Source organism: Lactuca virosa, chromosome 1, assembly GCF_052849685.1.
Source record: "Lactuca virosa cultivar CGN04683 chromosome 1, Lactuca_virosa_CGN04683_v6, whole genome shotgun sequence".
Classification (NCBI taxonomy): domain Eukaryota; kingdom Viridiplantae; phylum Streptophyta; class Magnoliopsida; order Asterales; family Asteraceae; genus Lactuca; species Lactuca virosa.
In genome coordinates, this window is record NC_136426.1 from 245,246,735 (window position 1) to 245,271,453 (window position 24,719).

Genomic DNA, 24,719 nt, shown 5'->3' on the forward strand with positions numbered 1-24,719 from the left:
GATGATAGCTTTGCAGGTTGGAGAGTTCCCTAGGGAGAGCCTAGGATGAGATTAGTGACAGGCGTTACCTGCTTGCGGAATATACGGATGAATAGACTAACTTGTCTAGTGTATGCTGATTAGATTTACCGATTACCTGAATGCTGCTTGCTTTATGCTTTGTAGGACTCTTATTAATGTGAGTTAGATATTAGCTGAATATGCTAAGTCACATGTAGCACATAATGGATAATCTCATAGTGATGGACTTGACCCTATTGCGCAACTCTTTTATGAGTCCAACCATTCTAGGGATGAGACTTTTACTTGAAGGATTATCTGATCTCTGCTACATGTGGCTATATTCATGAGGTAGCTAGTTGACATTAATGGGAATCTCTTAGCAGCTGAGGGCAGGGTGAGGTTGGGAGACTAGGAAGGCCTCGGATATGCTCTAGTGACCTTAGTGGGGCAGTTCGGTGAAGTTGGGAACCTAGGGGGAGCCTAGGAGGTGCTACGGTAGAGATTGTCTTGTTGTTTAGAAAACATTTAGTATACCGGTGGAGTAAGTGACTTAGAGGATTCGGGAGGATTACTGAGGAAAGTATGGGTATGTGTGGAAGGTAGTATTGGGCTAGTACTACTGAAAGCACATGACCCATACTCGAATCGGTGAGAGTCTTGGAGAATCTGAGAAGCTTACGGGAAGGAGAATTCTTGGTTATGATTGGACCATGTGGGATAGCTGACGTGCAGAATGTGGATGAGCACGTAAGGGGAAAGACTAGGGTTGGGTCCCGGCTCCGGTGGAGAGCTAGTTAGCGGAAGGACTGCCAGGATTTTGAGTTCGCCTTGGATCTCTTGTATCAGGCGGAAAGTATTGATGGTGTGATCCATTTCACTTTCGGAGGTAAAGACTATGTCTTGGGGGTAGTTGGTAGCCGGTATAGGGCAGAGATTGCTTCAGCTACTATAGTTCAGTCGTGGACGATTGAGCTGGTGATTGTGTCAGGGTTCGAAACCCTGAATGATATGATTTCTAGAGCTCGAGAGTAGGGATTGATTTGGATCACCTTTAGAAGAGGAGACCAGATCGGGTGCCTATAGTGGAGGATCTCGGGAAGAGGTCCAGGAGTTTGGATCAGCTTTGGAGAGGTCAGCAGGGCCGGATTCGGTGCAACGCTTGCGGAAACTACACGATGGAGGTTCATTCCAAGGGTTTCGATTGTCAATGGGATCGGAAAGAAGAGTTACACCATGTCCTCAGGGAAGACGTGGTAACACGGGAGGAGGTGGTCGGGATTCCTTCGGGTGGATATCAAGGATTTGCATCATTTTGGAATGTTGACAAGTTGCATCTCGGGTCGGTTCTCTGCTATAGTCTGAGTTAGCAAGAGTATCAGATGCAAGTCAACATGCCGAGGAATCTTTGAGGAATCTTCAGACGAACGTATCTCGTGGAGTGGATTCCGCATATACCGTGATTGCTCCGAGTCATTGTCAGATGTTGTTCGGTAATCTAGGTTGCTACAGATGTAGCAGGTTTGGCCACGTCAGCAGGGACTGCCCATAGGGGGCAAGTCCATCATATTGTCGTTGTGGGCAGGTGGGTGACAAGGAGGTCGACTACCTCACGATCAGGGAGGAGCAGTGTGTGCACCGACTCCAATTATCTCGGGGTTGGTTCAAGGGCTGGTATGAGGGAGTTATTACTAGTCTTCAGTAACTTGAGTAATTGTATTTGGAAGTACAATCGTGATTACCGAGGGAAGAGAGAATTGTTGTTGAGGTTTTGGTTAGACCATCTGTTCTTTGGACAGCGAGACCTGAGTGTCATATCATTATAAGCATCTGAATTCATTGATATGGTTGGGAGTCAAGAGATGCTAGCTGGTTTTCGGAAGTTGTGTTGTTTTGGGAAGGGTTATTCATGGTGTTCTAGCTTTGTTAGGCACCGACCGTCAGCAGATTGATCATCGGAGCGAGAGAGGGTTTGGGACTCCTTCAATCCTCATGTGTTGAGCGGACTTAGTTGAATCTAAGTGTGGGAGAGCAATTCAGACATCCAGGGTGGGAGCGAGTGTGACACGAGGATGTGTTTTGCATCCCCATTGGGGAAGAAAGGCGGCTTTAGGGGCTGACTGAAATATCGAGGGATGGGAGTTCGGGAAACTCCCCAACGTTTGAATCCCGTCTTCTTGACACCTTATAGCAGGCTTCGGGGGAGGGAACCAGGTATTGTTCTGGTCATTATTTGAGTTTAGTTGGGAGGATAGACTGCATGGGTGATCAACTTAGAGATATATTCGGATTGATAGGTAAGCAATAGGGACATAGGAAGCGATCATGTGGTATGAAGGTGTTGTAAGACTATGGGGGCACCGTAGCGTTCACTAAGGGACAGTCAGGGTGATAATGTTGTAAGTCTACAGGATAGCCATAGCATTCACGAACTCCTTCATGAGATTGGGGCTAGGGTAGACCTGTTCGCAAGGTTGTGGGGAATCCACAACTTAGGTAAAATCAGGATTGGAGATGATTATTCGATCGGATATCCGTGGGCGAGCCCGGATGGTTATGGGAATTCGGAATGGAACTGGTAAAGACTGTCGAGTCAAGGGTTTGGATCTTGAGTTGCAGGATCTTGTTGATAAGTGGTACGTGACACAGGAGGGCTACAGCTGGGTAGTCCTAATATTTGATCTTTTGGGAAGCTGGTGGTTGGACCGGGTGCGAGACTGGTAGTCTCGGGGATCAGCTAAGGGTATCTATTTACCGGTCAGGTAAGGGAAATCGGAAGTTATGGTGCATAATGGATCTCGAGGTAGTAGCGGGGTATCGACACATTTCGGAAAGGACTCTGAATCGGGGTTCGAGCAGATTCAGTATAGGATTTTGTTTCAGTGAGATGAGATTTGGGAGCATAAGCATGTCAAGAGCATCAAATGCAGTATAACAGGGTAATGAATGGGTTTGGTTTGATGGTAGCTCAAGCCATCATGATGTGTCTCGGGTTGGTTCTATCAGTAATAGGGCCACGTCATGTTGGAACCCGGAAGGGACAGGACGAAAGAGGCCGGGTATGATGTAAGACTACAATTGTTCTAGTAGTATTCATCTTTGCATCGGATTCAGTGGTGACAGGTTGTCAGCCTGTCACGGTCAGTTGGGTCAAAGGGTTGAAGGAGTCGTGAGTAGCGGTATAGATAGGACAGTTATTGTCAGACGAGGTGTCCTCCAGAGGTCATGTGGGGCTGCTATGTGTGTGTTCCTGGCTCAGCAATTGGGTAGGTGTCTAGTGTTCTGGATTGTTGGTAGGCAAGTTGGGACTAGGAAGGTCCCGGTCGTTCTTTAGGAGAGCAGCTACGTGGCAACAGGATGAGTTGAAGTGGTTTCAGCGATTAGGGGGTCCATGTGTGGAGTTGCCTGTCATTTGGGGCATATACCAAGTTGTTTATAGTTGGACTAAGTAATATCAAAAGCTGAATAGCTAACTGGGAGATGGGTGTCGTGACCTCGGCAATGATTCGATGTGAGCAGTCTGTTAGGGAGACAGGCCATCTAGAGACTTTAGATTTCAGATGGAGCGGATGTGAACAGGTTGCAGGGAATTCGTTCATCTTCGGTATCTAGAACCCTGGGAGGGTTGGTTTGGTTCCCTTCAGAAGGCTAGGGTATTCCCGGGTTTGTGGCCGTGTTGCTCAGGTTGTCTGGTATGTCGGGGATAGTGATGCATGATTTCGAGGACAAAATCTAATTTAAGTGGGGGAGAGTTGTAACGTCGTGTTCTGAATCAATTCCTAATCTAAGGTTGTGGCTCAAATGTCGGTCATTATAAGGACTGTGGCTTTTCGGAAGGTAAGATCTTGGCCCATTTGGGTGCGGGTGATGTATTAGAGGTGATTCGGGTGTTCGGTGCGTGTTTTGGAGCCTAGGGGTATTTCGGTAAAGAGGCAGTACGGGCTTTTGTGGAAAATGGATTTTTGTTCGGAAGGTCTTAAGAAGGGTTTGAGTTGTGAGAAGTGTAGGGCTTCTCGCCACCTTTTCATGGATATAAAGTTCGTCGGAAACAGACTTAGAATGAAGGACTTATAGCACTTTGAAGTTATTGGCATTATTGGTCCTTAAAAGAGAAAGATGGAAAGGAAGGACCATGCATGAAAGGTGATAGACGTGAGAGTATGCCCAACGTAAGTTGGGGGTATGCCCAGCGTAGTAGAGTAAACTGATCGCGGCTGTGGGAGGAGTACGCCCAGCGTACGAGAAGTACGCCCAGCGTACTCTCAGAGATCCTAAACCCTAATTTTGGGGGCTAACCACTATATAGTGAACATTATGGCTCAAACCCTAGCCTCCTTATTAGTCCCTCACCCTCAAGAAAAACCCTAGAACGCCTCATCCCCTCATTCTTGTGAGATCTTGACCTTCGGAAGCTCATCCTGGTGGTTTCAAGCTTAGAAGAAGAAAAAGGAAGTGGCAAAGAAGGACTTGGGGTAGCTTGAGCTCATAAGTTTGGGATAACATCATCATTTGGGACTCTTTGGAGGTATAAAGTTAATAACTTTACCTAAGAATGCTTACATCTAGTGTACTGTGGTTTTGAAGTCATTTTGGTCCCAAGTAAAGAACTTTATGGTTCAAACCCGATTTCTAGACTTAAAGTTGCCACTCTCAGTTCAAAATGAGTCCTTAAGGTAGAAAGTTTCCATCTTGAATGTCTTAATGGGTTCATGCATGAGTTAAGATCATCTTTATGGTAATGGAATGCTATTTTGGAGTTTGGGCTTATCAGGGTCATGTAAAGTCACCAAGCCAGTGAATTTATGGATTAAGACGTTGAAAAGGACTTGGATCTGTAATTGTAGCTTCTGGAATAGAATATTAAGCACTTAATGGAAAAGTAGCTTAACAGAGGAGTACGATGGGCGTACATGCAGGTACGCGCAACGTACACCACCTTCAGCTAGTACGCTTAGCGTACATAGGAGTACGCCCCGCGTACTCATCAGTTATGGGCTTGGATTGTTTTGGGCCTCGGGTTGGGCCAAGTAGTGGACTTTGGGCCTTTGGGCCTTAGTGGACCATCAATAGTTAGATGTTTTGGTCTAGGAGTATGTTTGGGCTTAGGGTAAGGCCCATTAGAGGGATTGGGCCCAACATGAAACTAAAATTTTGGGATAATTATATAAACCCTTGCCCATTACGACTTGAGAGACTTTTGGCTGCCTTGGAGGGTTCTTGGAGACGATTTTGAGAAGAAGAAAAGTTTTGGAATTGGTTATTAGCATCCAAGGAGAGAAGAGGTTCATATTAGCTTAAGAATTTGGTACACTTTAATTATGTCTTTGGATATGAGATATTTGTGTTTGTTAGCTAGTATGTCCAGCTAAATCTAGCTGCTTCTGTTAGTTAGATGAAGCTCGAACTCATGGTTTTAATACATTAGATTTGACTTTACTTGTTGGTATTATGCTTGTGTTTGGTTGATTACCTAGCATGTTTGATTCAATTTTTGATTGCTTAAATTTCTTGTTCTGTGTAGTTAGTGAATACAAATCTACATGAATTTGAATACCTAATAATTAAGTGAACACTAGTTTATTAGAGTTAAGATCAAACCAATTTTAGATAAGTAATTGGATCATTGAATTAGGCTGTTCTAGAGAACTCATATTATGACCATAATTGTGTTTATCAAATCAATCTTACATGGCTCCAATCTTATTCAATAATTGATTCTGTGTTAACTATTGTGTGACCATACATAGACTTACATGAATTAATTAATGTTAGTAGATTTAGAACTAAATTGCTAATACTATCTTAATTGGTACCAATTGGTACCAATAGTAATTGTCATAGCTAATTTATAACCTATTGAGTGAAAGTGGATTCGAACTAACAAAAGTGTTTCTTTATTGATTGAGTTTGTTTTAAAGAATTAAGTTCGTCTAAACTTGAAAAATTAGATAAAACCCCTTCCTTTGTTAATAATTAGATTAATTTAGTAGTAGATAAATTAATTAGTCAAAACCGTTCCTTGTGATCGACACCCGACTTACCTGACTATTCTATAATTTGACTAGGTACACTGCCTAGGTGCAATTATTTAGTTAAGGTAGTTAGGTTATAAATTTAAAATTAGGTGTAGCTATTTGTAAGCATCATGTTTTTGGAACCGTTGCCGGGGAACGGCTGATTTGTTAGTTGATTTATTTTCTTTAGGTTGATCGATCCTTTTTGTGGGGTAAAACCTGCAAAAAGTTACTTTTTTCAGCTTAGGATTTATTTTCAGTACTAGACTCGCGACGTGAGCCTTAAGCTCACGACGTGAGTTCAGTAATTTTTAGATTTTCTTTGTTTTTCTTTTCTGTTAGTTTTCTGCGACAACACCAGGTGGTAGCCCTTACCACGTCGTGGTGACCAGTCTGTAGGAAATTTTTATTTAGTTTTTGTTCATTTTTACATTTTTATTTTGTTTATTTTGCAGGAGTTCATGACCAGAGGTTCCAAAACACCTTTGGTGCCACCACTTGAAGATCCAGAGTCAGCCTTTAATAACAAGAAGGATAAGAACATGAAAGACGATCAAACACCCAAGAAGACACCTTTACAATAACTCAAGTCAGTATTCTCAAAGAACTCAGGAAAGAAAACGGGAGAATCGAGTTCATCTTCAAAGAACAAGAGCAAGATTGAAAGCTTAGATCAAATACATATCCCAAACGAATCTGAATACGAGTCCGAGAATAGGTTTGGACTATATACGAGCAAACCCGAAGATGACTCAACCAACGAAATGGCGAATATTGAAGAAATGTCAATGGAAGCTTACAAGAAGCGTATTCGAGAAGATTTTGGTCCGGGATTAGTACAACCCGCGATTCCTGCCACTGCCACATTCGAGTTGAAGGGACACATCCTTACTGCACTTAAGGATGTTCCATTTTATGGAAAGGATCATGAGGATGCTTTTAAGCATCTAGATGAGGTCAATGACATTGCGGATTATTTCAATGTCCCGAATGTTAATAGAGATACCATCTTGCTGAGGATGCTTCCCGTTACTTTTAAGGGAGCTGCTAAAGATTGGTTAAAAGCACTTCCACCTGGTACAATCACTACTTGGGCTCAGATGCGTGAACAATTTTTGGACCAATTTTGCCCACCATCCAAGATAGCTAAACTCAAGAAGGCAATAGCCAACTTTGAGCAACAACCAGGGGAGTCACTATACGAGGCATGGGAGCGTCACAAAGGATTTTTAAGGAATTATCCTCAACATGATCTTAATGTTCAACAAGAGATGTCTATTTTCTATGATGGGGTCAATGTTATGACAAGGCAACTCCTTGATTCTCAAGGGCCACTGACGAAGAAAAATCCAAGGGAGGTCAAGGAGTTAGTTGAAGAATTCGCAAAACACTCTCGTGAGTACCACAACCCAAGACAAGATGGAGCAAAAGGCAGTGGGGGTGCACATTCTGAAGAGGTGGCTGCTATGATGGCAATGCTCAATACTATGAACCGGAGATTGACCCAAATGGACCAATCAACTCATGCAATAAGAGTTGGATGTGAGAGATGCAGTGGGCCACACTTGACTAAGGATTGTCATTTGGATGAATATGGGAACAAGAAGGCTCATGTTTGCTACTCGAGTGGGGACAAGTATGATGAAGATTGGAGAAAACCAAAGAAGGAGTGGCTGCCATACGATGAGTACAAGAAGCGGAAGGAGGAAAAATACAGACAGACTGGCTGGGGCTTCTACCAAAAGGAGCAACCACCAGCTGAGAAGAAAGCTGATCTGGAGACCATGTTAGTTCGTTTCATGGAAGCTTCAGAGAAAAGACATGATGATACGGATGCAGCATTGAAGGATCAAAGAATAATGATAAAGGAGCATCAAACTATGATGAAAAATTAGCAAGAAATGATGATTGACCAGCAAACATCATTAAGGAATCAGCAAGCCTCCATCCACAACCTTGAAGCTCAACTTGGTCAACTTACTACTTTGGTGAATGAGAGATTATCTGCCCAATTTCCCAAAAAAAAAAAAGACTAATTCCCATGTTATGATGATTGATACTGACGAAGAGGCCATCTCTGAGTTCTTAGAAGTACTAGAGGTGGAGCCAAAGCCATCCGGACCAAAGCCAAAGAAGTCGAAGCTCGAAAACGAAAATGTTGCTGAAACACCAGACTCACGTCGTGAGCCCGCCATTCTCACGACGTGGGATCGGTCTGAACAGAAAAATTTAGAATCCATTCTGGCTTACCGACCGCCTTTTCCGTTTCCGTCTCGAGCACATCTTAGTCCACTGGAAAGGGAACATCTGGAGTTTATTTAGCAAATAAAGGGTATTCCTATTAATACCCCTTTTATCGATTCACTTTCAAAAATTCCAGAATACACGAAGTTCCTACAAGATCTTATAGACACTCATCAACAATTAAAGAAGAACTCTAAAGTAATTCTTAGCGTACAAAGTTCAAAAGTTGTATTGGGAGAGATACCTCAGAAGATGGGAGATCCTGTACGCGTCACTCTTCCATGTGAGTTTGGTAATAACTTGAAGACTTAAGCTTTAGCCGATTCTGGGGCTAGCATAAATTTGATGCCATATTCATTCTATCAAAAGCTGAATATTCAGAAAATGAAGGCTACAAAGATGACCATCCACATGGCTAATCGTTCGGTTACTCATCCGAGGGGAATCGTTGAAGACATCCTTGTTAAAACTGGGAAATTTGTTTTCCCAGTTGACTTTGTGATTATGGATATAAAGGAGGATGTTAATTTCCCAATTATTCTTGGTCGTCCTTTACTTAATACTGCTAGAGCTTTAGTTGATGTTCGTGAATCCAAGCTTACATTGAGGGTTGGTGATGATGAGGAGACTTTTGGAATACAAGATGGTTTTCAAGGAGAATATGTAAAAGGTGAGGTGTTCAATATGGATGAAGATAATGATCTTGAAGAATTGGAGAAGCTCATGGAGGAAGAAATCAAGACAATTCATCTAGTCAAACGCACCAAACTGAGAACATTTGTCCCGTTCTTCGTGGAAGTCATTACCTACACAAAACCAACAACTTTGATGAGTGAGGAAAGTGATGAATTGTCGAGTGATGAAGACGAGGCTACTTCCAAGGAGACGAGTCCATTGGTGAAGGAAGAAAAGATTCCTAGGGAGCTTAATAAAAATGATGGAAAATTAAAGACTAAAGGGATCAAACGCAAGCTCGATGTAGATGAAGTGAAGGCTAAAAAAGAGAATTCGAAAAAGGCGTACATTAGACGAGTTCAAGCTTACAAGAAGCGATGGAAAGAACAGAAGGTCTAGGTGGTGATGGACTCCTCTGACAGCTCAATGTAGGAGGCACGGAGTGCAGCTCACGCCTCCATGAAAAAGAAGCGCCTCTCGGGAGGCAACCCGAAATCGGTTTGAATTTTCTTTTCTTTTTATTTTTAGTTTTTGCCTTTTTAGGAAATTGATCATTTCATCTTCTTAAAATCTCTTAATTAGTACAAATCAGATGTGGGGTGCTTTATATATTAAGTGGTAAAAAATTAAAATAAACAAATGTAATTAAGTAAATTAATTTTTGGGTTCAGACTAAGTTCACGTTGTGGACATTAGCTTCACGACGTGGGCTATAATGAATTACGGGAATTGACATCATTTAGTCTAGTTGCTGAAGCCCAATGAGTGTTAGTATAATGGACCCGGAAAAATGTAAGCCGAAATAGCCAATCACGTCGTGAAATTGCCTTTCACGTCGTGACCTGTAAAAGTCTCGGGGGGGGGGGGGGACCAGTTACATAAACACTTTGACCGACCTTCCCATTTGTTTATTTACTGTCGCATCAAGTTTTTGTCGCACGAATGGAAGCAAGCCCCACAGCGATTTTCCTCCATTTTTTTCTCATAAATTGTTTGAATCTTTTGTCGTTTAACTTCATTTGGTAAGTATATCATCCCCTAATTGTTGCTATTGTTTACATTTCATGCATTTTGGGTGGTTAGGGTTTACTTAGGAATTAAAAATCCCAAAATTGGTTGATTTGGTTAGTATTCTCAGTTTTCATGACCTTAGATTAGTAGAATAAACAAACCACAAGTATGATTTTTACTGGATTTGGACTATAAATTGCTCGATCCAGTATCACGTCCCGAATACGTTTCACGACGTGGAACGTTACTCCACGTCGTGAATTCTGGGCGACCAGGTTTCCTGCTTGCTTTTTAATAAACAGTTTTGGATGTTTTGTTTTTGTTTTGTTTGTTTTTGGTCATTGCAGGAAAATGGCTCCTAGAAGGGCAGTCCAGCAGGAGGATAACCCAATTAATATGGCTAGGATTCACCCGTTGTATCGTTTTCCGCAAAATTTATCTCGGGCTTTGTCGACAACTTACGAAAACCGGTTGGGATGGATTTATAACCGCGAGTTTGCATTAGCACCCATTGTTGATTGGGGTTGGCTACGAGGTGTGGGCATGGTTTTGGAATTGGAGCGATATCGGACAAGGGTGTATGAAGGAGATGGTTTTTCATTTACGTGTCATGGTTGGAGAAATCTTTTCGCTATGCAAGAGCCCGTCTATCGAGAATTATCGGTAGAGTTTTTCGCTACTGTAAGCTTTGAGGAAAGAACTATGGATTTTGATTACAATCGGGCACTTGTTTTCCGGTTGGGTGGGGTTTATCGCGCGTGCAGTCTTCGCGAGTTCGCATGGCGCATGGGGTTATACACGGAGGTGGAAACTCAATCCCCATTTTTATGCCATTCTTGCTTGGATGTGTTCGATATTTTACACCCGGAACTTTAGATGTCCAATTTTTTAGGACTATCTCAAATCACGAGTATAATTCTCGTGATACTAGTGAGGCACAAATTCGAAGTCCTATTCATCGATTCCTTCATCGCCTTGTCACTTTTTCTATCAATCACAAGCATCATGGTGATAAGGTTTCGATCCAGAATTTGTTTTACTTATGGAGTATCATCACGCCAGGGGTTTGTTGTGATCTTCCCTATATGCTTGCATGATTTTTGGGAAAGAAGGCGGCTAGCTCTAGGCCCGGGAGTCCTATCACGGGTGGACATTTAGTCACCCGCCTTACCCGGTCTTACAACATTTTGACTCCTAATTTTAACCTTACTCACTTCCCGGATAACGATTTGACAATTCAATTTTTGGGTGTTATGAGGGTTGTAGTGAATGTAGGGGGAGGATTTGTGATACCCCCGGAGGATGATGAGCAACAACATGGGCAACCCGAGCAACAACCTTAACCACGGGCCCGAAGAAGAAATGTAAGAGCCCGGGGAGACATGGAGAGAGATCGTCAAGCGGCGCAACAATATGCGGGTGGAGTACCCACCGAACCGTTTCAAAGTCGGGTTGGTTATTATTTGGATAACCTTCGCGGTGGGATGACTTACAACACTCAAGTTCTTGAAGCCATGTTCTCTCATATGAATGTGGTGCGTCCACCTGCCATGCCACCTCAATGCCCGTACATCCCGATGTGGGAAGAGCTTTGGATGCCAAGGGGAGATGGAGCGGGAACTAGTGGAGCTCATGAAGATAAATAAGATGATTCATCGTTTTGTTTATTTTATTTTAGTTTGATTTGGTTTATATTTTAGTTTTTGAATTGTTTGGTTTGTAAGACTTATTAAGCTATCATGTTACTCTTGTATTTCTTTTGGTTGTTTAAATTTCAGATTTGCTTAAGGAGTCATGGAAGGGAAGTCGGGAGTTATGAGCGTTTACGTTTAGCCAAGGGTCATTTAGAGTTTCAAGTCAAGAGTCCAGACCCACAATTGGAAATAAGTGTGGGTGCGTCTAGAGAGAGGGTAGAGTTATAAAAGAGTCTTAAGATCTTGCATTAGAAGCGTCTTATTTCATTAAGATGCTGGTAACAAGTCCAAGTTGAAAGAAGAAGTGGAGAATTTTATTTCCTGACTACCGAGGTTTCACGACGTGGCACACTAATTCACGTCGTGAATCAAAAGTCATGGATTATCAGAATACGTTTTTAAGTGACATCACGACGCGTTTCTTACTTTCACGACGTTATTCTTAATTTTTCACAAAATTGAAGTACATTGGCACCTTTTACTTTATGGTTCACCACGTTTCTTCTTGAGATCATTATGAAGAGTATTATGGCTAGTTTTCTTTATCGTACAATGTGGCGTATGCTTTCCCACATTATTATTTACACCTTGGAGATTTGCACCACCTTTATTAAAGGTTGAAGTTTCGATTCCGTATTTTGTTGGCACTTTATATATTTCGCGAGTTTAAGGTCCAAGTTCCTATTTAGAAGAAGTTCATATTCGAGATGCACATTTCATCCGCACTTTTGGAGTTCGATAACGCCACTACTATGCCAAGGGGGTCTGTTCCTTTTTCTTCCTTTTATTGCTTTGAATTTAGTTTATGCATAAAATGAGGGCATTATATGTAATAAGTGTGGGGTAGGGGGTCGAAAGAGTAAAATAGTTAATTGCTAGAAATTCTGGAAAATTTAAAAATTTACAACAATTTAGTAGTAATTTTCATAGGTTTGAAATAATAATCTAATAAATTGTCTAGTAATGATATTTTGAACTTAAGTTGCTAGTGTTGCTTTGGGATGATCCGATGAGAGCTCAAATGTTTAGTTGAGCCAATATACTTTATAGTGCATTTGTGGCCTCCTTTATTCTAGTGAAATCATGAGTCAAAAACAAAACCTCGTTTAGTTTGAGGGATGCAATATGTTTAGCAGCCTGTACCAGAAATATATCCAGGAAAAATAATATCTTTAACCAATAAGGGTTGAAGTTAAGCGCCCCTGCTTAAGCATGTAGGTTTTGAGTGAAAAGTAAAAAGTGAGTACATGTAAAAAAAGAGAGAAATTACCAAAAAGTGAAAAGTTGAAGAATTTTTGGAGCTATAGAAATATTAAAGTTTGCAGATCAAAGATCAAAAATTCTGAAGAAATATAAAAAGTTGAAGATACCAATAATTACACAAGAAGGTGGTGAATTCGAAGAAATCAAATATCACATATCAAAGAAATGAAGAATTCAAAAGTGTTGAATCATAAAAAGTGACCCTCTTGAACTTCAGCTACTGTAACCTCTTCACCTACCGCAGCCATACAGCACCCGCAGTCAAGCTTCTTCATCAGCAACCGCAACCGGAATCTCTTCCTACCGCAGTCACTTAGCTAGATTACTTTACTTGTCTTTATTATAATACACTCTATTATCCAGTATGCCTTGCATGGCTACTCATAGAGATGTAATCTAGTGTACTTCATGAGTCTCTATAAATAAGAGCTCATTCTCTTGTATTCAACACGGATAACTCACGCATCTATTCTGAATACATTTCTCTAAGTTATATTTTCTATTTCTCTATCTTATTACTCATCCCTTCTTACTCTCAATTCTTCCTAGAACATAACTGATTATAACCTCTCTCCGGAGCAAGTCTTCTGTGACTTAATCACTAAGTTTGATCTTCCTTATTAACTTGGTTTGAATGCATTCCTTGTTATGAATCAACTTATGTGTATACTTGATATAACAATTGTTGTCATTTCTATTTCTTTACTTTTCCGCAACTAACTCTCTAGCTATCTAACTATAACTTATTAATATTATTGTTGAGCTTTTAGATCCTTCGAGATTAACTATTCCGCAATCCACTTGTTCTAACGTTTGTTCAAGTGTGTCTCTAAGTTTTTCTCTCAACAATTGGTATCAGAGCCATAGTGGTTGCTTTTTGAAAACGGAACTCTGATTTCTCAAAATGTCTTCTATACCACTAAAGCTCATTTCTTAAAAAAAACAATTTCAAATGGCACAATCGTTATCTCTGAACGTTTCCAAGAGTGTTGGTGGTTCTAACCGAGCCCCAATACTGGTAGCAAATGAGTATCATCACTAGTCACAAAGAATGGAAATATACTTAAGGAGACTTGGTAGAGATGTATGCCGATCCGTAGAAGAAGGACCACATGTCCCAGTCCTTACACCTGTCCAAATCGACGGCACTACAACCAGACTAGGAGGAGGTCAACCATTTATGAGCCGTCCCACCAAGGATGATCTCGATAAAATGGAAAATGATGTTGTTGCTTTTTATGAAATCTCGTGTGGAGTTGCTCCTGACAACTTCGATATTATCAAAAATTGCAAATCAGCAAAAGAGATCTGGGAAGTTCTCAAGAATCTGTACGAAGGCTCAGAACAAGCACAAGACAAGAAGCTTACTACCGCACTCAATGAGTTCAACAACTTCAAAGCTCATACCGGCGAAAATTTGGAAGACTCCTTCAAAAGGTTCAATCTGATAGTCACCAAGTTATCCAATGCGGGCGCCATCCGCAGTAACCATGAAACAAACCTTTAGTTTCTTAATGGTTTGGGAAGACATTGGACTACGGCTAAGATGATAGTCCAAGGCGATAGAAAGATTCACTCTTTGTCACTCTACAAGCTCTATGGAGAGCTGTAAGCACAAGAATCCACCGTACTCAAAGACTATGCTGACTTCGGAGGACCACTTGCTCTCATAGCACAAGTTCCACCGCAGTCACCCTACTCTTCGTCGTATGACACTCCACCGCAGTCATACGAAGCTGATTCAGAGTATGATGATGAAGAAGAATTTCAGAAGGCTATTGCTCTGGTTAGCCAACAGTTCAACCGTCTACCACCTCCTTCCTTCCGCAAGAATCAACTGTTCAACAAACCTCCATTCAACCGTAACTTCAGTTCCCATAATAATCATCCTCAATATCCCAAAAGTTCTCATCCACCACCGTAATCTCAAAATAATCAACCAAAGGAGGTACCGCAGTCTCCTCAGAACACTGACTCCGGTACTACCTTTGAAGACAAGACTGATGTAGTGATTTGTCACAAATGCAACAAAGAGAATCACTTTCCAAGAGATTGTAAGGCCAATGTAGTAAAAGATAGAGCATTCTACCTTAGAATGGCTCAAGAGTTGGAAGATAAGGAAAAGGCAAGGGCATACGTAGCCCATGTCAAAAGAGACCATCAAGTTTGGTCATCCGGAGACGAAGATGAAGCCATCAGCAGTGTCAAAGGAAAAGGGAAAATCTGCATGCTGGCAACTACTGATGATGATGAGTCCACAAAGCTGCAAAAGAACTACTGCTACATGGCAAAGAATGGAACTCTAAGCATCGTCGAACAGGTAAAACTCATGATCCAAACTCTAAACTATAGCATGCATGACTGTCAACCATACATAGATGATCTTAATGACACGTGTGATGCCGTCCTTACAGACTATAACAAAGACTTAGATGAGAAGAACATTACGTCCCAAGAGATGTTCCATGTAAGAGGACGCCTGGATAACAAAAGACTCAAATTGGCTATGTTAGAAAAAGACTTAGAGTTAGAGAAAGATGCAAGAATGTTAAGTGAAACACAATTAGAGATAACTTTGAACCAAACAGATTTAGCTCAGATAGAAATTATACGCCTAAATCTTTTAATCGAAAAATTGTTCAATGAAAGTGAAGCTATTGAAAATTTAGTGAATAATGGAACCGTGGACAATACATACAATTGGGGTTGGTCAAATGGATATCCTACCGCAATGGATTCCTCACCCCGGTTCAACAAAGAAAGACTGTATGTTCCTCCAGACCGAGAATTTCATTTCCCAGTCAATGACAAGACCTTTCCCGAAAACATCAAAACTCACTTCGGTAGACTACACAATCTAAGCAATAATTGTGTCATTGAGGAAATTGTGCCTGAGGTTTCGGGTCACACAAGTGATCTCATCCCTATCTGTGGCACCATTTACGCAAATTCTCAAACATCATCCGTAGTTGATGAAGAAATTATCATTGAGGGCCCCGAAGTCTCAAAAGACTTTCCACCTCTGTCCTCAGACCGCAGTGTATCACACTATAGTCAAAAGTCCCACAAAAGTCCCACCGCAGTCTCAACTCAGACTTACTCTGCAGTAGTTAAAACGTCACTACCGGAATCCTCAGTAAAAGGAACTGTGACTCTTCAGGCGATTCATCATGAATTACCTATAGAGAACTTTGAAGTGGGTCAATGCTCTCAGATCCCAGAATCTTCAAGTTCGGATGACTCAAGCCCACGTTTTCAAAATCATTCTAAGAATTCCAGGAAACCGCAATTGAACAACAATGACTGCGGTTCAACAAAATCCTTGGCCAAAAAGGCCTTCAAAGAGGAAATTAGATCTCGAGGCACAAACAGACAAATCTTTTCAAAAAATAAGAAGCATGTAAGAATTCCAAAGTCCAAGAGTCCAGAATTTTTTTTTTCTCACACTACTTTTCAAAAAACTCTCCCTCCAAGAAAACAAACAAAAAGGAAAGTCCAGCTTCAAAAGTCATTCCTGCTTCTTCTGACACAACCCAAAAGGGTGTTCAGTCCTTTCGAAACAATGGTTTTCAGGTCTATTCCTCAAATGATCCTAAATGGAAAGGTATTTTACCCACACCAACACTTTTAAAGTCACGTCAAAACTTCAACAAGTGGAAGGGTATCCTACCAAACCCACCGAAAAGGACTCAAAGATTTGCACGTGCTAAACCTTTTCAAAAACAAACTTTTTCAAAATCCAACACCACTCATGTCAGGAATCACCAACCTCGGACCGGTAACAAGTCCAATGCATCCTATAGACCGCTGACCAAGCATAATGTCAGAGCAAATGACAAAATCTCTTTTTGTAAATGTCAGTGTAGTTGTCAAAAAAATTCATCCTATGTCAAATCTAGTCGGAGTCAGAAACCTCGTACTTTTTCGAAAACTCACAACACTCCAATTTTGCACAAACATCCAGGACTAGGATTAAAAGTTGACAAGAGACCCGCCCCTGCAAACTCGGTCCATGCATCACTCTGCAATTCACCAATTGCCCTAGGCTCCAAACTAGTTTGGATGCCTAAACTAACCGTGTAATTCTCAGGCTTTGTGCAAGGAGGAACAAGAAGATGAATGGTTAATTGACAGTGCCTGCTCCTTGCACATGACCGGAAGGTTAAAATACCTTCGGGATTTCAGGCCTATATGCAATGGTGGAAATGTCACATTCGGCAACAATGCGAATGGGGTCATCCGAGGTTACGGTGTTCTCACTACGGGGAACTTTTCCATTCAGAAAGTTGCTTATGTAGAAAGCCTTAAACACAATCTCATCAGTGTTGGCCACCTATGTAAAGCAGGACATCGAGTTGAATTTGATGATCAGTTTTGCTACGTAATGACAAGTGATAGGAACACATGCCCGATCAAATCATGATCCGAAGGTACCATGTACCCTTTGTAGGTCTCTCTGATCATTGGCAGACCGCAGTTGTGCTTCCTACCCAAAGCTGTATCCGAAGTCAGCTGGCTATGGCACCGCAAGCTAGCTCATATCAACTTCAGGTACATCAACAACTTGGTCACATGAGAACTAGTCAGAGGTCTCCTTATTCTCAAATTCAGCAACGATACTCTCTGTCCGGCTTGTGAATGTGGTAAACAGTCCAAAGCAAGTCGGACTCTTCAATTTCTGAACCACTGGAGCTATTGCACATTGATCTCTGCGGTCCATCTATCGTAGCCAGTCTCCATCATAAAAAATACATACTGGTTATTGTAGATGACTATACACGCTTCACATGGGTCTTCTACCTCAGACTCAAGTCAGAAACACCGCAGATTTTCATCAACTTCATCAAAGAGATCGAACTTCAGATCAAGCTTCCCGTAAGAAGAATCCGCAGTGATAATGGAACCGAGTTTACTAATCATCTCCTCAACAGCTTCTTGGTGTCCAAGGGCATCTCTCACAACTTCTCAGCTCCCTACACACCACAAAAAATAGGGTAGTAGAGAGAAGGAACCGCACTTTAGTAGAAGCAGCCAGATCTATGCTCAACTTCGCACACCTTCCTATCTACTTCTGGGCTGAAGCTGTAGCAACCGCATGCTTTCTACAAAACTGAAGCATTGTGTGCAAACGCCTCAATAAAACACCATATGAGGGCCTTAACAACCGCAAGCCAAATGTTCGCTTCTTTCATATTTTTGGGTGTAGATGTTTCGTGATCAACAATAGAGATCAGCTTAACAAGTTTGCAGCGAAGTCTGATGAAGGCATATTCCTTGGTTATTCCACTAACAAGGTTGCTTACCGAGTGCTCATCAGACGTACAAGGCTAATCATTGAAAGCTTCGATGTGAAATTTGATGATTCTCACATCCGCAATGCGCCTCCATCCACTGAAACCACCGCAATCATGGAAAGTGATATCCCTGTCTCTTCAGGTCCTTTAAATCTAGTTGAAGTCAATTATGACGATCTTTTCGATCCTGTTGAAACGGCGAAACTATCTAAAGTCCTTGTGTCACCCGCAGCTCAACAACAACACGCTGATGTTTCTGGACCATCTCTATCTGAAGTAGCATCTCTCAATACTTTCACCTCTCCGGTTGAGGGGGAAAGCTCTACTCCGGATCAAGCAACAACCGTTGAGGTTCCAGTACTTGATGTTGCTCAAATTCCCATCCGAAGAGAATCATTACCATCAAACGTATCTTCGGATTCGGATGATGAACACATTGAGAATATTGACACAAGAACAGACCCAAGGATCATCACTTTCCCATCTGCAGTCCAGGGGGAACCTTCTCAGGTTCCAGAGGAACTCTCATCCGCATTCCAGGGGGAACCTCTTCCAACTGCTCAAGAAAATTCCATTCTCGTTCCAACAGACCAAGATGACTCAGCAGGTTGTTCACAAGTCCAGGGGGAACTGCCATCTCCAACCGCAGATTCTTCTGATATTCAAGATATTCCCTCTACCGCAGCTGCTGATCATCTGCAACCCCGTCTACACGTGTGGACGACGGACCACCCACCAGGTCAAATCATTGGCAACCCATCCGCAGGTATCCAGACTCGATCTTCCAAGGACCTATCTGATCACTGCCACTACTCAGCATTTATGTCCTCGGTAGAGCCCAGAACGATCAAAGAAGCATTGCTCGAACCTGACTGGATAGCTGCAATGCAAGAAGAGTTAGAAGAATTTAAAATAAACAAAGTTTGGCAGCTCGTTTCGAAGCCACGTGGTCACTATATTGTTGGCACTAGATGGGTGTTCAAAAACAAGCTGGATGAATCTGGTGCGATAGTCAGAAACAAGGCAAGGCTAGTTGCAAAGGGGTATAGTCAACTTGAAGGCATTGACTACGACGAAACGTATGCTCCGGTAGCACGCATGGAAGCTATCCGGATCTTCCTAGCATACGCAGCCCACAAGAACGTTAAGGTACACCAAATGGACGTTAAGAGTGCTTTTCTCAATGGGGAACTAAAAAAAGAGGTTTACCTTCAGCAACCTCCAGGTTTTGAAAATGTTGAATTCCCAGACCACTGCTACAAGCTTGAAAAAGCAGTCTACGATCTGAAGCAAGCCCCAAGAGCATGGTATGAGACTCTCTCTGAATTCCTTATCTCATCCGGATACAAGAGAGGAGTGATTGATCCCACGTTATTTAGAAAAGCAAATGGTAACCACCTTATGCTTGTTCAAATATATGTGGACGACATCATCTTCGGATCAACTGATCAAGAAATGGTGAATGAATTTGCTAAGCTCATGACCAACAAATTCAAAATGAGCATGAATAGAGAGATTAACTTCTTTCTAGGTCTTCAAGTAAAACAAATCCCACAAGGAATTTTCATTCATCAAGAAAAATACACCACCGAACTGTTAAAGAATTATTCTATGGACAACTGTTCTTTGGCCAAGGTTCCCATGGCCTTCGGTTATAAGATCTCTGCTGATCCCTTAGGAGAATCTGTGGATCACAAGACTTATAGAGGTATCATTGGCTCTCTAATGTACCTCACCGCAAGCCGAGCAGACATTGTCTTTGCAACTGTGTGTATGTGCAAGGTATCAGGCTGACCCAAAAGTGTCACATATGACCGTAGCCAAACAAATTCTACGGTACCTGAAAGGAAGCAAATATCTTGGTCTATGGTACTCCGCAGGCAATGACTTCAGCCTGCAAGCTTTCACAGATGCGGATCACGCCGGATGCAGATTATACCGCAAAAGTACCTCAGGAGGATGTCAATTTTTGGGTGGAAGACTCGTCAGCTGGTCCTCAAGGAAACAAAGTTGTGTTTCTCTGTCTACCGCATAAGCTGAGTATGTGGCCGCAGCCAGCTGTTGCTCTCAAGTCCTTTGGATGAAAACTCAACTAACGGACTACGGGTATAGAATGCTACGGATACCGATCTACTGTGACTCTGAAAGTGCTATTGCTATTTCTCACAATCCAATTCAGCACTCCAAGACTAAGCATATTGAACTACGGTATCATTTCATCAAAGACCACATCTTGAAAGGTAACATTGAACTCATCTTTGTCCATACTCATGAAGAGATTGCTGATGTGTTCACAAAAGAGCTCGACTCCACAAAGCTTAACACCTTCCTGCAAATGTTAGGAATGATGAATCCTGACCCGTAATTCTTTTTGAATTGATAGATACCGCAGACCATCCTTGGTCTCCGTTGCGGTTCTAACTGAGAGTTACTTATGATAGATGGTTTTGGTACCGCAGTCTAGGTACCGCAACCATATATCATATTTATCTCTCATGGGTTTCTATTGTTTGTTATTACTAATTTTTGTACAAGTGCTTTCCTCAGTTCCTTACTGCAGACATTCATCGTTTCCATCCGCAATGACGTTTCCATCCGCGATCATTTTGATAACTTCTCAACTGTTTCATCAACCCTTGAATCTTTGTGTGCTATTTAATGATCTTTCATTAAATAAAACATTAAATAAAAAAAACATTCCCTTTAGAAACTGTCTCATTCTCTTTCTGAATAAACCTTGTGTCAGACCTATTTTAGGTATGATGACAAAAAGAATGTTTTTCCATAAACTCATCCTTAATCTGTCTTTTCCTCTCCCCAGCACGTCCCATCCGTTACAACTTCCTTTCCCCTCACCCCACGATCACCTGACACATTGATAGATGTCTGACTTTTCATTAAATGCAAACCCTCTTTTAGTAAATCTCCCAAATCTTTTTTAAAACGTTTCATTATTTGCGACTGAGATTTTATCCCCAATTCAAAGATTCCCTCCAAACCCCAAAACGACGTTTTTACCTTATCCTTACCTTTTACCTAGGGTTAAAAAAAATTCACCCCTTTATAAACCCATCTTTTTCCCAAAATCACCTTACGCTTTCTGAACATCGAACCTTCCCTCTCAAATCCTTCAAGAAATCTATTTTCTACTCCTTCTCTCAAGCTCCTACAATAGTGAAATCAGGTGCATCAAAGAAACAATCCAAGGTTTCAGGCTCAGTGAATCCTACCGGTTCAGACTCTCCAACGATTGATTCAAGCAACTTTCGAGCAGTGTTTGAAGATCATTCTTCATACAATGCTCCAACCAAACTGATGATCAAGTTTCTCAAGAATCACCCTCTGTTTGGCCCTTTCGACGCTTTTACAGATGTTGTTCCAGTCTCGACCCTCTTCAAATGTGCATTCTCCGCTTATCGCCCAATCGAAAACCCTCAAGAAGTTCACCTCAACCTAATTAACGATTCCTTGGTCATCCTGTCCAAAGAAAAGTTTCTTACTGCCATAAACCTTTTGGTTCATCCATCCATTAAGATTTTCTCTCCTTCCATAGCGGACATTACCTCTGCCCTTTACCAAATGGGGTATCAGAAACCAATTAGAGGAATTGGTGAATTCAAGAAAAATTAGTTGCCTGCGGTTTGGCAGTTTGTGTGCCATTTCATCATCCGCTGTCTATCCGGCAGAACCGGAGGCATAGACAACATGGGACTCAAGCTACTGGAGTTGGTATGGAGCATATTCACAGGACACGATGTAAACTACGGGCAGATCCTATGGGACGACTTCCTTCAATACATTACCAAAGAGAGCCCAAGGGAGAACCCAACCGAGCTCACTTTTGCAAGGTTTTGGTCACTCTGCATTTCAGACCTTCATGCGGACGCTGGAATCGACATGGGCAGTGACATCAACTTCTTTGTCACTAAGGATCTCAAAAGGTACAATCCTTCTTCTGATCAAACTGTTTTTGGACCTATCCGCAGACTCCCTACCCACATTCTTTCCACACTTGGTCTTGAGACTGCTGATGTCTCAAATCACATTGAGGCTACTTAACGTATTGCCCCATACCTTCCTACCCCGCCTCTTCAACACCCATCCGCAATTGTTAACCCTGAAGGTACCGCAGTCCCTTCTGCTACTACACTCTCCAATCTTTCTCAAAGAAGAAAGCAATTGACAACCAAGAAGAAACAAAGAACCCCTAAGAAGGATGCTCCCAAACCAACCGCACCCACCAAGAAACGTAAAACCAAACCAACCGCACCTACACCTAGTAGTGATTCTGATGAGGATAGGCAACCAATTGCTATCCTTAAGAAAAGGAAAACCGATACCTCTGGCCAAATGCGTAACCGGACCGATACTGAAGCCTCTCAAAAGGCTCCGGTAGTCCTTGGGGTGGCCGCATACCCATTCAACACCACTATCATTTTCCAATCAGACTCAGAAAGTGAGTCTGATTTACGACATCGTGGAGACTCCCCCCCAGTTCACTCCCAAGATGATGAAACTTGTGATCGCCCTAAGGTCTTCAGGGCTTCCCGACTGCATTTCTTTTCTCCTGAGGAGTTGCACTCCATCCTTTTGAACGTCACCCAAACACTTCAAACACCTTCCCAACCGCAGGGCACTTCTTCCGCCCTAGCCAGAACTGAGCCGAGGCCAAACTTGACCACGAGCCCGCAAGGAACAACAGATCAAGCAGCAGCAGCAAAAGGAGCAAGAAATCCAGTCAGTGGCACGGTATTGGGCAGACGCAATCAATAATGCCAATACCGCAACCACCATTCTAAAGGTTCAAGACTGGATGACCGAGATGGCGGAAACAGTCCTTAAAGCTCAAGCAACAGGTGAAGGTGCAGGTACCTCCAGAGTAACTCCAACCCCAACTCTAACTCCAAATCCCATTCCAACTCCAACAGTCAATGAATCACAAGACGAAGGAACCGCAATCGAAGTCAGTTCTGCTCCCACCTTCGGTCTTGATGATGAAGACATTCAGGAGGTAAACAAGCCTAGTCCTTCTGATGATGACCTCATGATGTTCGATGAGGAAGAGGAATCCAGTAGCTCTCAACATTCGACTTCTAAACCCAAAGAAAAGAAGAAAAAGAAGAAGAATGTTGTCACCAGGAAAGAATTTTTGAGCTTACAAGCTAAATTCGATCAGATCTTAGCTGCGGTCAAGCCAACTCAACCGCAACCAGAAGACACCCCGGGACCGCAGTCCCTGATCGAATGTATAGAGCGTCTGGAAACAAGGGAACGCTTGGCTGCTGAGAGAATTTCTCTTAAAGTGGAAATGGGGATCCGGTCCCTTGACAACAACCGCAAGGCAGATCACAAGGAATTTATGGCTGCTGCGGAACGCCTCATCACTGAGGTAACCGCAATCAAAACTGATCTCCAAGCAGCCATCGCGGATCAAGCCACTCAGTCTCAGAAGCTGATAGCTGAGACTCACACCGCGTGTGAGTCCACTATCTCAGTTCTTCAAGCAACAATCAATAGACTACAACGATCCCTGTCCTCCAACTTCCATGGTCCCATGATCCTCCAGCTCACCAAGGAAATACACAGGCTACTCTTCAACCCATCCATCCCCAACAATCAACAATTGGCAGACGCCCTCAAAGCTCAATTTCAAGAAGTCTATGCCAAGGTTGATGACCTTAAACAATGGCTTGAGGAAGCTCCTCCATTGCATTCCTGAAGAGGGGGAAGTGAAGAAGAAGAAGTCCATCACTCTGATCACTCCATCTCTCAACATCAGAGCCCTCCCATCATCACAGAAAAAATTCCTACACCGCAACCATCTCAACATACTCCATCTCCTCATACTTCACCACAAAAGGAGAACACTCCTAACAAGCCAGAGACTCCCCCTTACTTTAAAAATCTGGTGGAACATATGTCCTCTCCGAGCTCAACTGACTCTCCTGCCACCACCCAAAGGAAGAAATATTGGAAGGCAGCCAAACTTGCAGAGCTTATATGGAGAGAATGCGGTTTTGATACTATGATGGATGAATCCTTGATAAACTCTTGGATCAATCCTCACCGCAGACTACTGGACGACGATTACAGACCCCACCTCACCTATGCAGAACCCCCTACTGATGGCTACTGGGATGTCCCAATTTCTCCAAATGCCAAATACTTCACAGTATTTGAGCAATTCGACTGCAGCCTTCCTGACCACAAAAGATTGTCAATGGAATTTGAGAGACTTAGTCTTTTTCATGCTAAACATGCCTCTTCCATTTAAAATATATGGTCTAACGATATACCATCCGCAGTCAAGAACTACAAAATCCGGAAGTTCATGAAGGCTGACTACATCCAGTATACCCTCACTAGAAGGGAGCATGACTACATCCGCACCCAAGCAGACTTTCCCTGTATGAATCCGGAAGAAATCTTTCTTATTGCCAAGGTGTTTCAAAACAAGTAAGAAAAGCACCCGAAAATGAAGATTATGCTTGAAAAGGCCAATACTTTTCTGAAGGAAACGGTCT

At 42.3% G+C, this 24,719-nt stretch overlaps 1 non-coding gene across 1 annotated transcript; it reads right to left on the reverse strand.

Annotated features, from left to right (window-relative positions):
* Window positions 1-7,162: 7,162 nt before the first annotated feature.
* LOC145151661 (small nucleolar RNA R71) lies at window positions 7,163-7,269 on the reverse strand. Its single transcript, XR_013732223.1, has one exon. It is a non-coding gene; the product is annotated as a small nucleolar RNA R71 (small nucleolar RNA).
* Between the last annotated feature and the right edge of the window lie 17,450 nt (window positions 7,270-24,719).